At 42.0% G+C, this 14,248-nt stretch overlaps 1 long non-coding RNA gene across 1 annotated transcript in view; it reads right to left on the bottom strand.

Annotated features, from left to right (window-relative positions):
- Nucleotides 1-300: 300 nt before the first annotated feature.
- LOC139074817 (uncharacterized) overlaps nt 301-14,248 on the bottom strand; it is a 33,199-nt gene continuing 19,251 nt past the window's right edge. The window contains exons 2-3 of the long non-coding RNA XR_011524657.1: nt 1,208-1,273; nt 301-433 (exon numbers count right to left, since the gene is read on the bottom strand). This is a non-coding gene — a long non-coding RNA (uncharacterized lncRNA). The remainder of the gene's footprint in view (nt 434-1,207; nt 1,274-14,248) is intronic.

Below are 14,248 nucleotides of genomic sequence, written 5' to 3'. Positions count from 1 at the left end.
CCGCTGCAGGCGGCCCAGTGTTTTGTTGGTTCAAGTCCTGGGCGCAGACAGGCGCTGCTCATCAAGCCACGCTGAGGCGGCGTCCCACATGCCACAACTGGAAGGACCCACAATGAAGTATACGCAACTATGTACCGGGGGGCTTTGGGGAGAAAAAGGAAAAAGTAAAATCTTTTAAAAAAAAAATGAATATTGGCACTGACTCTGAGCTGGGTGGGCTCCATGAGTACAAAGGTAAGCCGGCCAGGAGCCCAGACACAGGAGATGTGAACACACATGTATGGGAGCGGTCTCCATGCAGCTGCATTCCGTTAAGGTTTCTGGTGACTTCTGCCTCCCTTTGTCCCTCGGAGGTCTGTATTTGAGCCTGGAGGAAAGGCAGTGCCAGGAAGGAGACCACGCCCAGATGTCTGTCGGAAAGGCTGCCTCTGCACTGAGCAGACGGCCTGTTTTAGTCCAAGAACTTTCAACAAGAGTAATCAATTGAAATCAGTTCCCTGAACCGCCTACTTAAAGAATAAATTTATGGCATTTAACCTTTTTTATGTATTTCCTCAAGGTCTAGGAAAGCAAAAAGAAAATTTTTTAAATAAGCAGAGTAAACTGATGCAGTGTCGAGGGAGCCCAGAATTGCTAGACTGCCAAGCCCAATGGAATCTGGAACCAGGTTTTAGCTTGTCAAAGTCTGTAAACATATTTTTAAATGCGATACAATTTTGTATAAGTTACGCTGGAGAGTGAAAGAAATCCAGCTTTCCCACGTGTGTCAGTCTGTGCTTGGCCCAGTACCGCGGCCTCTCAGCTCCCTCCCTGGGGGTTCTGTAAGCTGTTGTCCTCAGGGAGTGTCTCTGGGGCTTCAGCTCAGTCCACCATCCAAGAAACAAAGCTGTGAGGCAATAAGCTTAAAGCTAAGAAATTGCCAGAAGTGGACACTAAAGCGGTGACAGGCTAAGAACCAACAACGAGAACCAACTGGAAGAAGCCACAAGGAAAAAAAGCAACCCGGTTTATCCAAACACTGGACCTCTGGCGCCCCCTAGAAGCCCCTGCCCGCAACTCCTCCTCTGCTGTGGGAGCCCAGAGACCAGGGGTTCCTCTGAGGCTGGGTCCACTGCTGCCACTCTCTAGTGGGGGACCTTGGGAGGTTATTTAAAACAATTGTGCAGAAGTTTTCTCATTTGTAAGGTGGGGATATAGTAGTCCTTACCTGTAAGCATGGTATGAGGTTTAAATGGCCAAGAAGAAGTAACAGGGGCCAGATTTATCCTCCCACCTGAAAGAACCAGAGAGAAAAATCTGACAAAATATCTGAAATAACAGTTTTCAAGACACAGCACATAAGACACGAAGGACAGTGATCCCTGTGATTTCCCGCCTCCCTGCTCAGAGTTTCTGGCCACAGCACAGAGAGAGGACCCTGGCACCATGCGCAGACTCCATGAGTTAAGGAGATAAAACGGAGAGTTAAGAGAAACCAAGGCAGGCAGAGAGCACCTGGAGGAAGAGAGCAGCAGAGAGAGACAGCTCCAGAGAACCTCACAGGGACCTTTAAGCGTGCAGCAGGGCGCTGTTCATCTCTAGGGTGTGCGAGGAAGTTAGCAGAGCCTGAAAAAGAGCCACCTGAAGGGATAGGAGGCAAGAATATCTGGCATCCACACAGGACCGGAATAGTGTCTCTTCCACCAACCAGACTGAAAACCTCACAGACCCTGAGGCATTAGGTAGTGGCTTGCTACAGGAGTGAGGAATAATTCCCCTTAAGAAAGTTTTAAGACATGATCTAAAAGAATTGAACTGTTTCTAAGTAACTTCACTATGTCCCAGAGCAATGCCCAAAAATATATACAGAAGAACAAAACTATTCAGCACACAGCAAAAAAAAAAGTAAAATGTCTGGTATCTGATGAAAACTGACCACACATGCAAAGAGGCAGGGAAAATGACCCATAATGAGGAGAAAACTCAATCAATGGATTGAGTGCCAAAATGTGACATATCAGCATACGTGGGTTGTGGATAAAACTTTACTTGGAGGGAAATTTATAGTGCTAAACTAGGTTAGAAAAGAAGAAAACTATCAAATCTATGATCTCAGCTTCCACCTTAAAAAAAACTAGAAAAGAAAAGCAAATTAAGCCCAAAGTAAAGAGGAAAAAAAGGAAATAATCAAAGAATAAATCAATGGGATACAAAATTTTAAAAATGTGAGAGAAACATCAATGAAATTAAAAGCTGGAGGTGTTCTTTTTAGATGATCAATGAAATTGATAAACCTCTAGGTCATATTGATCACAAAAAAAGGGAGAAGATTTGAATTACTAATATCAGGAATGGGATAATGATATTATTATAGACTCTACAGATGTTAAAAAATAAAATAAGAGAAAATTATGAAAAACTTGAGGCCAATATATTCAACAAGTTAGATAAATTGGACAAATTCCTTGAAAAACATTATCAATGCTCAGTTAAGAGTAAACATAATCTGAAAGAACCTGTGTCTATTTTTTTAATTGGATTTTTACTTTAAAATCTTCCCACAAGAAAATTCCGGGTCTAGATGGCTTCATTATCTGACAATTAAGGAAGAACTAATACCAAGTCTACATAAACTCTTTCAGAAAACTGTAAAAAAGAGAAATACTTCTCAACCCACTCTAAGAAGCCAGTATTACCCTGATACCAAAACCAGACAAAGACATTACAAACTAAGAAAAGTACAGACCAATATCCCTACAAACACAGATGCAAAAAGAAAAAGTCAAAGAAAATCTAGCAAATCAAATCCAACAAAATCAAAAGATAATACATCACTACCAAGTGAGGCATATCCCAGGAATGCAAGGTTGGTTTATGACTGGAAAATCAATCAATGTAATTCGCCATATTTGTAAATTAAAAAAAGGAAAACCATATAAGTATCTCAATAGACAGTAAAAACATTTTTAAAAATCCAACATCCATCCATCATAATAACTCTCAGAAAACCAGAAATACAAGGAACCTCTTCAAACTGATAGAGTACTTCTACAAAAAACCTACTGTTCACATTACAATTAATGGGGAAAGATTAATGTTTTCACCCTCAGATCAAGATCAAGACATGGATGTCCATTCTTTGAACTTCTATTCAACATTTTTCTGTAGGTTCTAGCAAACACAACAAGACAAGAGAAAGAAATAAAAGGCATTAAGATTGCCAGGTGACATGTTTATCTTTACTCCGAGATAGCACACCATGTTGAAAATCCAATGGACTCTACAAAAAAGATACCAGAATTAATAAATGAGTTTAGCAAAGGTTTCAGGTTGGAGAATCAACATACAAAAATCAATTGTGTTTCATATATATACTATCAATGAACAACAGAAATTTAAACACAATAACATTTACAATACCATCAAAAATATAAAATACTTAGGGATAAATCTGACAGTATATGTTCAAGGTCTATATACTAAAAACCAAAAAATATTGCTGAGGAAAATTTAAGAAAACCTCAAAAACTAGAGAGATACATTGCATCCATGGAACAGAAGATGTAATACCACCAAGATGTCAATTTTTTACAAACTGATCTATAAACTCTGTAATCCAAATCCCATTGGAAACCCAAAAAGCTGGATTTATTTTGTTGAAATTGAGACACTGATTCTCAAGAACAAAGATGACTAACACTATCCGATTTCAAGAATTATTATAAAACTACAGTAATCAAAATAATATGGTATTGGGGCAAAAATATACAAACAGCTTAATAGAAAGAATGGAGAGTCCAAAAATAGACCCACACATAAGAACACCTAAGACCTGACAAATGTGCAAAGACAATTCAATGTCAGAAGAATAGGCTATCCACAAATGATGCTGAAACAATTTGATATCCATATGGATAAAAATGAGTTCCAAACCGTACTTTACATCATCTACCAAAATTAACTCGAAATCAAACGATGAAACTTTTAAAAGAAAACATAGAAGAAATTATGTGTGATCTTTGGCTTAGGCAAAAATTTCTTAGGTATGACAACAAAAGCATGATTTACCAAAAGAACAAAATGATAAATTAGACTTCATCAAAAGTAAAGCTTCTGTCCCTCAAAAAATAGTATGATAAGAATGAAAACACAAGCCACGGAATGGGAAAAAATACTTTCAAATTATATATCCAATAAGGGCTTGTATCCAGAACATATGAGGAATTGTCAAAACTCAATAATGAGAAAGCAAAGAAGCCAATTTAAAAAACGGGCAAAAGATGTGTAAGACACATCACCAAAAAGATATCGGTGATAAATAAGCACATAAAAAGATGTCATTATGGAAATGCAAATTAAAACCATAATGAGACACCACTACACACTCATTGGAACTGCTAAAATGGAAAAACCTGATCTTTCCAAATGTCAGAGGCCGTGTGCAAGAACTGGAACCCTCATTCACTGCTAGCACAAATGTAAAATGATACAATCACATTGGAAATAGTTTGGCAGTTTCTTGAAAAGTTAAACATATGGCTATTATGTGATCCAGCCATTCCATATGTAGGTATTTACCAAAAGAAATGAAAGCACGTGTTTATACAAAGACTTGTGTATAAATGCTCCTAGCAGCTCTATTTCTAATTGTCAAAAACTGGAAACAACCCAAATGTTCATCAACAGATGAATGGATAAGCTAACTGTTATACATCCATTCAATGGAGTATTACTCAGCAGTAAAAAGTAATAAACTGTTGATGCAAGCAACAACATAGACAAAACTCAAATTATGCTGAGTGAAAGCAGCCAGATGAAAAAGTCTTTGTAAGAATGTTTAAGATTCTATTCACATAAAATCCTAGAAATAATTTACGCTGATGGAAAGTAGATCCTGTGTCATAAGTATTGCACATGTTGAGGGAGGGAACGAGGAGGGGCAGGAGGGGAGGATTACAAAAGGGCAGAAGGAAATTTTTGGAGTGATGGAGATGTTGACTTTCTTGACTGTGGTGGTGATTTTATAGGTGTACGCATATGTCAGAACTTATCAATTGTACACTTTAAATACGTGCAATTTATTTTACATCATTTATACCTCAATAAAGCTGTTAAAATACATAGGTAAGGAAGAAAAGCAAGAGAGGGAGGGAGGGAGGAAATGAATCTTGGAACAGCAACTAAGTAATTTGTGATCATCATTATTCACTCACTTGTGTCACTTGTTCAGATTATCAGTAAACAATCAATGCACAGTTTCTTTCACAAGAACTTTCCACTTGACTTTTGGGACACTACACTCCTGCGATTTTCTCCATACTTTGCTGGCTACTCTCTCTCCTTACCCCAACGTTACCCCCACCTCTCAGCTTGCACTGCCCTGAAGCTCAGTCCTTTCACCTCTTCCTGTCTCTCAGTCATCGCCCTTGGTGATGTCACCTAACTTCATAGCTTTGAATACCATCTATACACCAGCAGCTCTCAAATTTATCTCTATAGCTCAGGCTTCCTCCTTGAACCCTAGGCTCCTCTCTATCAGTTGAATATCCAATAGAAATTTCAAACTTCGCATTTTCAGAGTTGACTCTGGATCTTCCCCACCAACGGTTCTTACTGCTTTCTCCCCCATTTTAGTAATTGTCATTGCTCAGGTCAAACAAAACAAAATAAAATGAAAAACCTTTGGGTTACCCTTAACTCCTCTTTTTTTCTCACACCCCAGTTCCAAATCCTTTAGGAAATTTGTCAACTCTAACTTCAGAATTTACCCAGAATCCAACCACTTCTCACCACCTATACTGCTACCACCCTGGCCACCATTACCTCTCACCTGGATTATTTAGTCTCTTCTGAGATCTCCTTCCTTCCACCTTTCCCTTCACTGAACTGTCAATAAAGCAGCTAGAATCTCTCTCCCACTCAACTCTTACATCTCTTTTTCCTTTTCTTACAGCATTGGCCAGAACCCCAAATGCCATGTCAAGCAAACAGTACCCATGTGCATCCTTATCTTGTTGCTAATTTAAAAGAATATGGGACTAATGTTTCTCCATTAAATAGTAAGTTTGCTATTGGATTTTTGAGTATAACTTTTGCCGAGTTAAGGAAAATTGCTCCAGTTCCTAGTTTTCTATTTTTTTCTTAAATCATAAAAGTTGTTGAACTCCATGAAATACTTTTCTGTATTAATTTACATTGTCATGTAATTTTTCTTTGCTAGGCTTTTAACACGGTAAATTTTTTTACCAAAGGGCTTTGTGATAACTTTTCTAATGGTGAGGCACATTTGTAGGTTATACTCTACTTGATCATGATATATTTTTTAACATATTGTTTCATTCACTTAGCTCAGATTTAGGTTTTTCCTGCTACATTAAGTGAAGTTAGAGTGCTGTTTTCTTTACATTTATTGTTCTTATTTGAATCTTGAATTAAAAATTACATTAGACTTGTTAAATGAGCCAGAAAACTTTCCCTTTTTCTATTTGATGGAATCACTTATAAAAATCAGGAATTAAGTATTCCTTAAAGTTTTGTAAAATTCAGCTATAACTCACCTGGACTCAAGGCTTTGAAGACAGGAAGTCTCTGAATACCTAGCCTTAATAATTATTGGTTTATATAAGTTTTCTAATTTCTTCATGAACTAATTTTGACCCTTATTTTTCTAAAATTCTATCCACTGCATCTGTTTTTTTGAAGTTATTAACATAAAATTAAACATAATATATATGAGCATTTCCAGGAACAAGAGGGTTTGGCCCGTTTGGGCTATGCTGAGTTCACTTACCAATCTGTGCTTATTTATATAAGTCAGGCTTCCTCCCAGTTGAAAACAGAAAATTGTTTCGTTTGATGATGTTCATACATATCTCTAGAATTGTGTACAACCAATAATGTCTCCAAGAGACTGTGTACTCTATGTCCTCCTTTGAAAGTCTGTTTTGCTTTAATAGAAATTTCAAGAACTTATGGCTTGCCTGGGTTCTTTCTACAATAAACTGTAGGTGAATCCTTCACTCTCTTCTTCCTCCCTTCGGTATTTCATTCTGCTAAGGGCTGATATTGCGTCTTCCATGTTCATAAGATTTATCCCTTCCCACTCAGTGCCTAGTGCGTTGCCCAAATAATCATAGTATTGATTACAATTGAAAGTGCTGTCTCTGCTACATCACAATAAATCCAAGATTAACCAGAGAACGGTTACCTAGAACTCCCAATTGACAGTAATATGTTTCTAGTACACCCCACTTTTAGAAACAACAAGCTGAAATAACAACTACCATTCACTGAATGCCTAGTATAAGCACTTCGGATATGCTACCTAGAAGCTTTATTAAAGCCATAAAAGGAAAAAATCTTAGTAACCTTGTTTCACTGATGAGGAAAATGTGGCTCACATGTGTTAAGTGACTTGTCTGAGGTCATTTGGTAAGTAAGAGTGGGGATTCAAACTGAGATCCATCGGGTTTTAAACTGCTCACTGAAAGCTGGAATTTTTTTTTAAATAAAGAAGCTTTCAAAGGATGACCTAAAATCAAATGGTTTCTGCTAAACCAGGTATACCTATAAAATTTTAAGCTCTTAGTTAGTATTTTAAGTCCTGAATAGCTAAGTTTCATGCCTGTACCAACCCTTGCCTAAGGAAAGTAGCTGTCTAGAGTCTTGTGCTAAGAAAGATCGTGTAGCTGAGTTTGGGCTTAGTGAGAAGGATTGCCAAGACTAGGTTCTAATGCTGTTTGTATTAGTCAGAGTTCTCCAGAGAAAAAGTCAATAGGATGGATGGATGGATAGAAAGATAAAAAGATGGAAATATGGAAAGAGAGAGAGAGATTTTAAGGAATTGGTTCATGCAGTTATGGGGGCTGGCAAGTCCAAAATTTGTAGGGCAGGCTGGCAAACTGGAACTTCTGATAGAGTTGGTTTTGCGGTCTTGAGTTCCAGAGCAGTCTAGAGGCAGAATTCCTTCCTCCCCAGGGGACCTCAGTCTTTTCTCTTAAGCCTTTCATCTGATTGGATGAGGTCCACCCATGTTATGAAGGGTAATCTGTTTTACCCAAAGTCTACTGATTTAAATCTAAAAAATTCCTCATACCAACATCTAGACTGGTATTTGACCAATCAACTGGGCACCATGGCCTGGCCAAGCTGACATAAAAAATTCACCATCACACAGTCATAGAGCAGGAAGACAATATTCTGTAGAGCAGTGGGCTTCAAAGTTAGCATGTATGGGAATCCTGCGGAGGACTTGTGCAAACACTTTGTGGGGCCCCATCCCCCTAGCTTCTGACTCAGTAGGGTGGGGTGGCCTTTGTAACAAGTTCCCTGTGATGCTGATGGTGCTGCTCCAGGGACCACACTTTGAGAACCCCTGCTGCATAGTGTGATCACTGCTTGGCTCTAAGTGACGACACTGAGCATCATGAACAACCATCACAGAAATATGTGTTTCTGATCTGTATACTCTGCATAATAACAATTTGACAATTTTTCCAACGTTTACATTTTCAACAAGAAGGATTTGCTTTTTAAGCCCCAGAAAAATGCCCACCCAGTCCTGAGCCCCCCACAAGGTTACATTAAAAAGTTCTAATCGCATACCTTTAATAATTTAGTAATTAATAATTTAATCTGTTTAATTTTGATTAATTAAAAAAATTAATATTGATTCAGTTTGATATAGACAACCAGGCTGTCAGAGGGTAAATGGGCTGTTCAGTAAGGTAGGAAGTTCCCCATGGCTGGGGGAGTCCAACTAGAGGACACTTGGTGGAAATTTCATAGAGAGGATTCAGAAAGCAGATAGGACACGTCCATTCCTCTCACACTGTGCAGTTCTAGAAATCCCTAAATTCCAGCCCAAATTCCTAGGATGAAGCTTAAAAGAAGGAAGCAAACCTTAAAGAAATATAATAAGGTGCCATTGTTATTATAATTACAATAGTATCTATTACAAAAATGCTTCTATGTACTTACGCATCTCACATGCAGAAATCTAAAACCATGTTGTTAAAGTCATTTCGGGGTTTCAGAAAATAATAAATAAAAAACCAACCAAATATATAAATAAATAAATCACAGGTCTCTACACCTTCAGCAAAACTGTTCCAATTTGAATTAATCTGGAACTGAATGTCACATTTGATCCTGCCAAGGCTTGGCAGAGCCCCAGTCAAGGAATGGTTTGCATTCCATCAAGAAAAGCAGCTTTGGCTGCTGAGGAACCAGTAGTCTTAGTGCAGCCCCACCAGGATGGCTAGACCACAGTGTTTCTCTGGGTGGGCTCATGTAGCACAAGTGACATGAGGGTCACCCAGTCTGAGTCCCAAAGGCAGCTCCCTACCCCCACTCTCCACCAAGCCCCACTCATCCCTCAGCCAATGTTACTGCTAGAAGTGCCACAAGCTTGTGCAGCAAAGCAAAATTACACTCATTCCCCGTGAAGCTGTGACTCCCACTGTACCGTGCGTGACCCAAAGATCGACTCTGCTACTCAGCTCCCACTTTCTGGAAGTTAATGGACATACCCTTAAAATGGGAGCCAGAGACCTGGGTTTAAGACCAGGCTCTGCTCTTTAAGGCTCTGTGATTTGGGCAAGTCAAATCACCCCTCTGAACCTTTGTGTCCTCATCAGTAAATGAGGCTGAAATTCCCATCCCTGTGGATCCCACAGGGGATGCTTCGTGAGTTGTTATGAAGGTGCAGCTTCTCACACTGCTCAATACCTACAGAATATGTAGTCAAAGAATGCTTTAGACCCATCCTGGATGGGTTTTATAGTATGTCACAAAGATAAAAATATGGCCTAAAGTATTCCTAAGCTTCCCCCTACCTCACCTTGGGAGCACGAGTGGAAGCAGGATCCTGAATTGCTTGTGGGTTCAGCCATGGGACCAAGAGGAGAGCTATAAGAGGTGGGAAGTGGTTGTGAAAGGGAGGCTGGCCATAGCTTTCAGGAGGCACCAGAAGAGGCCTGTGGCCTGTGAAAGGGGGTGAGGGAGAAGGCCTTAATGACGGGAACTGCAATGAATCGTTCCTAAAGGTTTTGTGAGACCCTTGGCTGCGTGTTATGGTCCCTGTATGCTAGCCCTCCAAAGACTTAATTAAAATTTTATGTTACTCTGAAATGCTTTTAGAGTTGAAACTCCATTTCTTTTGATTTACTACAGTGTTAAGACTGGACCTTAAGATCAAGTCAAGCAGGCCCATGTAATTTGGGGTTGCATATACTTAAATTAAGAGTCAGTGAGTTTAGAGCAAAGGCAGAGTTCCTATATGCATATATGAAGGCACAGTGATAATAATAAAAATAATTCCTGACATTTCTGTATATTCTATGATTTCCAAAACATTTTCACATGTTCAATACCCTTTCATTCTATGTGTTAAGCAAGGTGGAGCCTTTGTTCCCTCCTCTGAGTTGGATATTGAACATAGAGGTCACTTTTCCTAAGCAGAGTAACTATAAGAATTCCCTGTCCAATTAGAGTGGATAAGCGAAGCTGTGAGGTGTTTTACTGATGGGAAAATGCTGGATCCTCCTGTCTATATGAGGTAAGAATGAATTCGGACTTCAGAGCCTGCACCGTGGTCATACGTGTGTGGTAACATGGTCCCATATAGATATAAATGTATGTTTATCTTATACACGCCACCGATTTCAGTTAACTAGATGCAGCCCTGTCTTGCTAGAGCGAGTGGTTTGTCTCTTATGGGCTCTGCTCTTCCAGCATCCAGGGATGATCAGTAAATGCCAATTAATGAAGAGAATGGCACTCAGAAGAATGACGGACTTCTGCTGTGTTCCTAAACTATTAGATTCAAACAAGAGTCATCATCAGGTTAGCTGTATCTTCATAATGAGGCGAGCGACTTGGGGGAGGAAGGGTAGATTGCAGATAACCAGAGCTTTCATCCAGCTTTAAAGACAAGGCATGGCCCCACCCCTGCTCCCCAGACATGTCTGGGCCTCCATAACTGGGCTCTTGCCAGCATGCCCCGCCCCCCTCTCCGGGAAAGGAAGTTCTTCTCATTACCTAACGGTGCTACTCCCTATTCCCACACAGGCATACTTATGATGTGTCTGCATCTCAGCTCTGGACCTCATTCCGTCCACCATCAGCCCAATTTATCTACAGATTGCCCTTTGATTTCTTAACATGACTTCAGAAAGCACAACAGCAGGGGCCAGTGTAGATACAGTATGGTTACCATAAGGTGAGAGAGGGAAAGATTTGGGGTGTGAGAGGGAGTTGGAAACCAGCTGCAAGGTGTGAGCCCTTAGAACATAGAGGAAAGTCATGGTCCCCGACAATGAGCCAGAAAGGGGAAGACGGAAGCAGTGCATAATAGGCCAAGGCTCTGGCCTGGAAATGGAACCCTAAACCACACCTATGTGAAAGGGGGCCTGTCCTCCCAGCCAGGACAGCACCTGAAATACACCCATCCTTTGTGCTCTGTTCTTGTCACTCTCAGAAAGTAAGGGGATTGTGAAATAAGGGCAAGAGAATAGGCTGGACAGAACTCACCCCACACCCACTGAGTGGAAACATGTATAAAATGTGGATTAGTATAAAATACAAGCACGACCTCTGTGTCTGCAAAGATGCCACCAGTGTGGACCAGTGGAGCAAGCAAGCAACCCTACTGGGTCAGGGTGACCCCGGCTCCCCAGGCCTGCAGGGTGCTGCTTCCTTCTGCTCCCCTCTGTGTACCCCGTCCCACCAGTGCAGCACAGAGTCCAAGAGCCCAGGCTCAGCTCCACCCACAACAGCTTGCAGTCGTCTTCCAAGTGGAAAAGGTCTGCTCCAAATTGCTACCTCCAGTGAGCATATGACCATGAGGTTCACTACTCCTCACTCTAGTCCCCAGAGCTACGGTACTCCTGCATGGAGCAGGGACCACAGGAGAAGTGTCCCTCACCAGCAGTGGCAGTGAGGATGCTCTGTGTCACCAATTCCAGCTTCATTTTTACATTCAAGGGCACAGGGGAAGTTGGCATTTCCCAGGCTCCTTCCAAAAGGAAGGAAAAGCCAGCAATTCTCTTATTAATCACAGCAATAGACAAATCAGCGAATTCACTAAAACCACACTGAGACCTGAATTATCATTTGTGAGAGACCGGCGTTCTACCTGACCACATCAAACATTGTAACTGGACAATTTTCAAATGTTTATTTATTCGTATGCTGGGCCAAGATCTAGAAAATACCTAATGCCAACTCAGATCCATCCAAGTGTGGTATTTTCAGTTTACCTAATGACTTGTTGGTATTCGATCCACTGACTCCTCATTAGGAGACAGAGAATTCCAAGTAACAAGGTCCCTTGTCTTTCAGAATGGTCACAGGATTTCCAGATGGTGTACTGAAAGGCATGACAAATGGAGGCAGGCCTGGAAATGAGATATAACAAGGATGCTCGAAGTCCACAATTCAATGCTGCACTGCAAATGTTGAGTTAATAGCAGTGGCGGAAAACAAAACAAGCCCTTGTGACTGTGCTGGGTTGAGAAAACAGCCAGGTCACAGGACGCATTCCTGCAGGCCCTGGAGCAATCAACAGCTGGGAATATGCTAGAAACCTGGGAAAGAGCAGCTTGGTGACATTGAAAGGCCAGCTTGGAGGAGGTGGGAAAGGCCCCCCCACGCTGCCCACCCAGCTGCAGAGATGGATGTCTGCAGAGGGAACCTGGTGTGCCTGGGCCAGGTGGAGAAGTGGCCTTGATGCAGCGGCACCTTTGCCTGATACAAATACCCCCTTGTGCTCCCCAGCCTCCTCTAGCCTCCCTGAGCCTCAGATCCTGTAGCCACACACAGAGGCTGCAGATGTGGTATGAAGGTAAGCACATGTGCTTTGGAAGCAGACAGCCCTGCGTTCAGACCCCAGTGGTGCCACTTTTTAGCTGTGATCTTGATGAGGTCTCTCAATCTCTGAGTCTGACTGTCCTCATCTGTGAGGGGGACAGTGACATCACCTAGAACACCTAGAGGACCTGGAACAACCTCGTGCTCAACAGCCTTAGCTATTTGCATCCTCTCCCATCCCTGGTTCCACTCAAATCTCCCAGGCAGTCTCAGGGCCCCTGCTACCCCGTGGGCACTGAGGACAGGTTTGTGGCTCATTCCTCTTGCTCTTCTTGTGCCTAGCATGGTTCTGGGTAAGTGGCCTTCAAGACTTTCTTCTGTACACACCTGAGGCCTCAAATCCCACAAGAAGCTCCAGAGGCTGCAGCCTGCAGCCCAAGGCACTTCCCCATCTACACTCTGCTTCAAACCTTTCAACACCTGTCTGGGTTTCCTGGGTTCTAGCCACTATCTCAGATCTCGAATCTCCTCTTTCCTCCCTCCATCCCTCGTTCCTTCTTTCCTTCCTTCTGCATTTATCTTCCTTTCTTCCTCTTTGTCTCCTCTCTTCCTCCGTCTCTCCTTCCCTCTCTCCCTCCCTCCCTATCTCCCTCTCTCTCTTTCTCCCACTTCCTTCCCTTCCCCTCCCCCGCCCCCCCCCCCCCCCCGGCTCTCCTTGCCTTGCTTCTTCCAGTTGATGATTAGTTACGTGGCCTTCCAAGCTTTGATTTCATTTTCCTCCCAAAGACACTGCCCATTGCCTCATTCACTGATTCCCAAATTCTTCACTCAGGGCCCTGGGAAGCCATGCCCTCAGCCAGCCTCTGGCTCCCTTATCTCTGGACACTATCGCACAGTTGGAAGCTGTTGTGGACATTTGATTTATAAGAGTAAAGGTGAGGGAGGTGGGTTTATTCTCTCTGGTGAGACCCTCAACATCTGCCTGCTCCAGGCCTGGTTCACCAGCCCTCCCTTCAGTCCCATGGGCAAACTTGCATCCCTCCAACTCAGTGTGAGCAGGCAAGGCACGCAGGACCACAGGGAGCAGGGGACACCAGTTGCAGGGGAACCCTGTCTTAGACTATTCCAGCTGCCACAATGAGAAATGAATAGTGCCTAAGCTGAAACAGGAGCAGTGGGTGTGCAGAGAAGGGGATGGATTAAATAGCTATTAAGAAGACAAGGACACTAGAATTGAATGTGGAAGATGAGCTCAGCCCCGGGCTCCTAGTGGGTTGTTGGATAAAAGGTGCAGCTCTTGCAAAGAGAGTAGGTGTGGGAGGGGGAAGGACATGATCTGTTTTAGGAACAGAAGGACTGATAGACCTGTGGAAGACCCAGATGGGGACATCTAGGAGGCGGTGGATTGTATAGTTCTGGAAATCACTCCAAGAACAGGTTATTCCCCAAGGATGTTAAG

This window comes from Equus przewalskii, chromosome 1 (genome assembly GCF_037783145.1).
Source record: "Equus przewalskii isolate Varuska chromosome 1, EquPr2, whole genome shotgun sequence".
Classification (NCBI taxonomy): domain Eukaryota; kingdom Metazoa; phylum Chordata; class Mammalia; order Perissodactyla; family Equidae; genus Equus; species Equus przewalskii.
The sequence above is the reverse complement of the archived record's forward strand: the minus strand, read 5'-3'. Positions and strand labels throughout refer to the sequence as shown.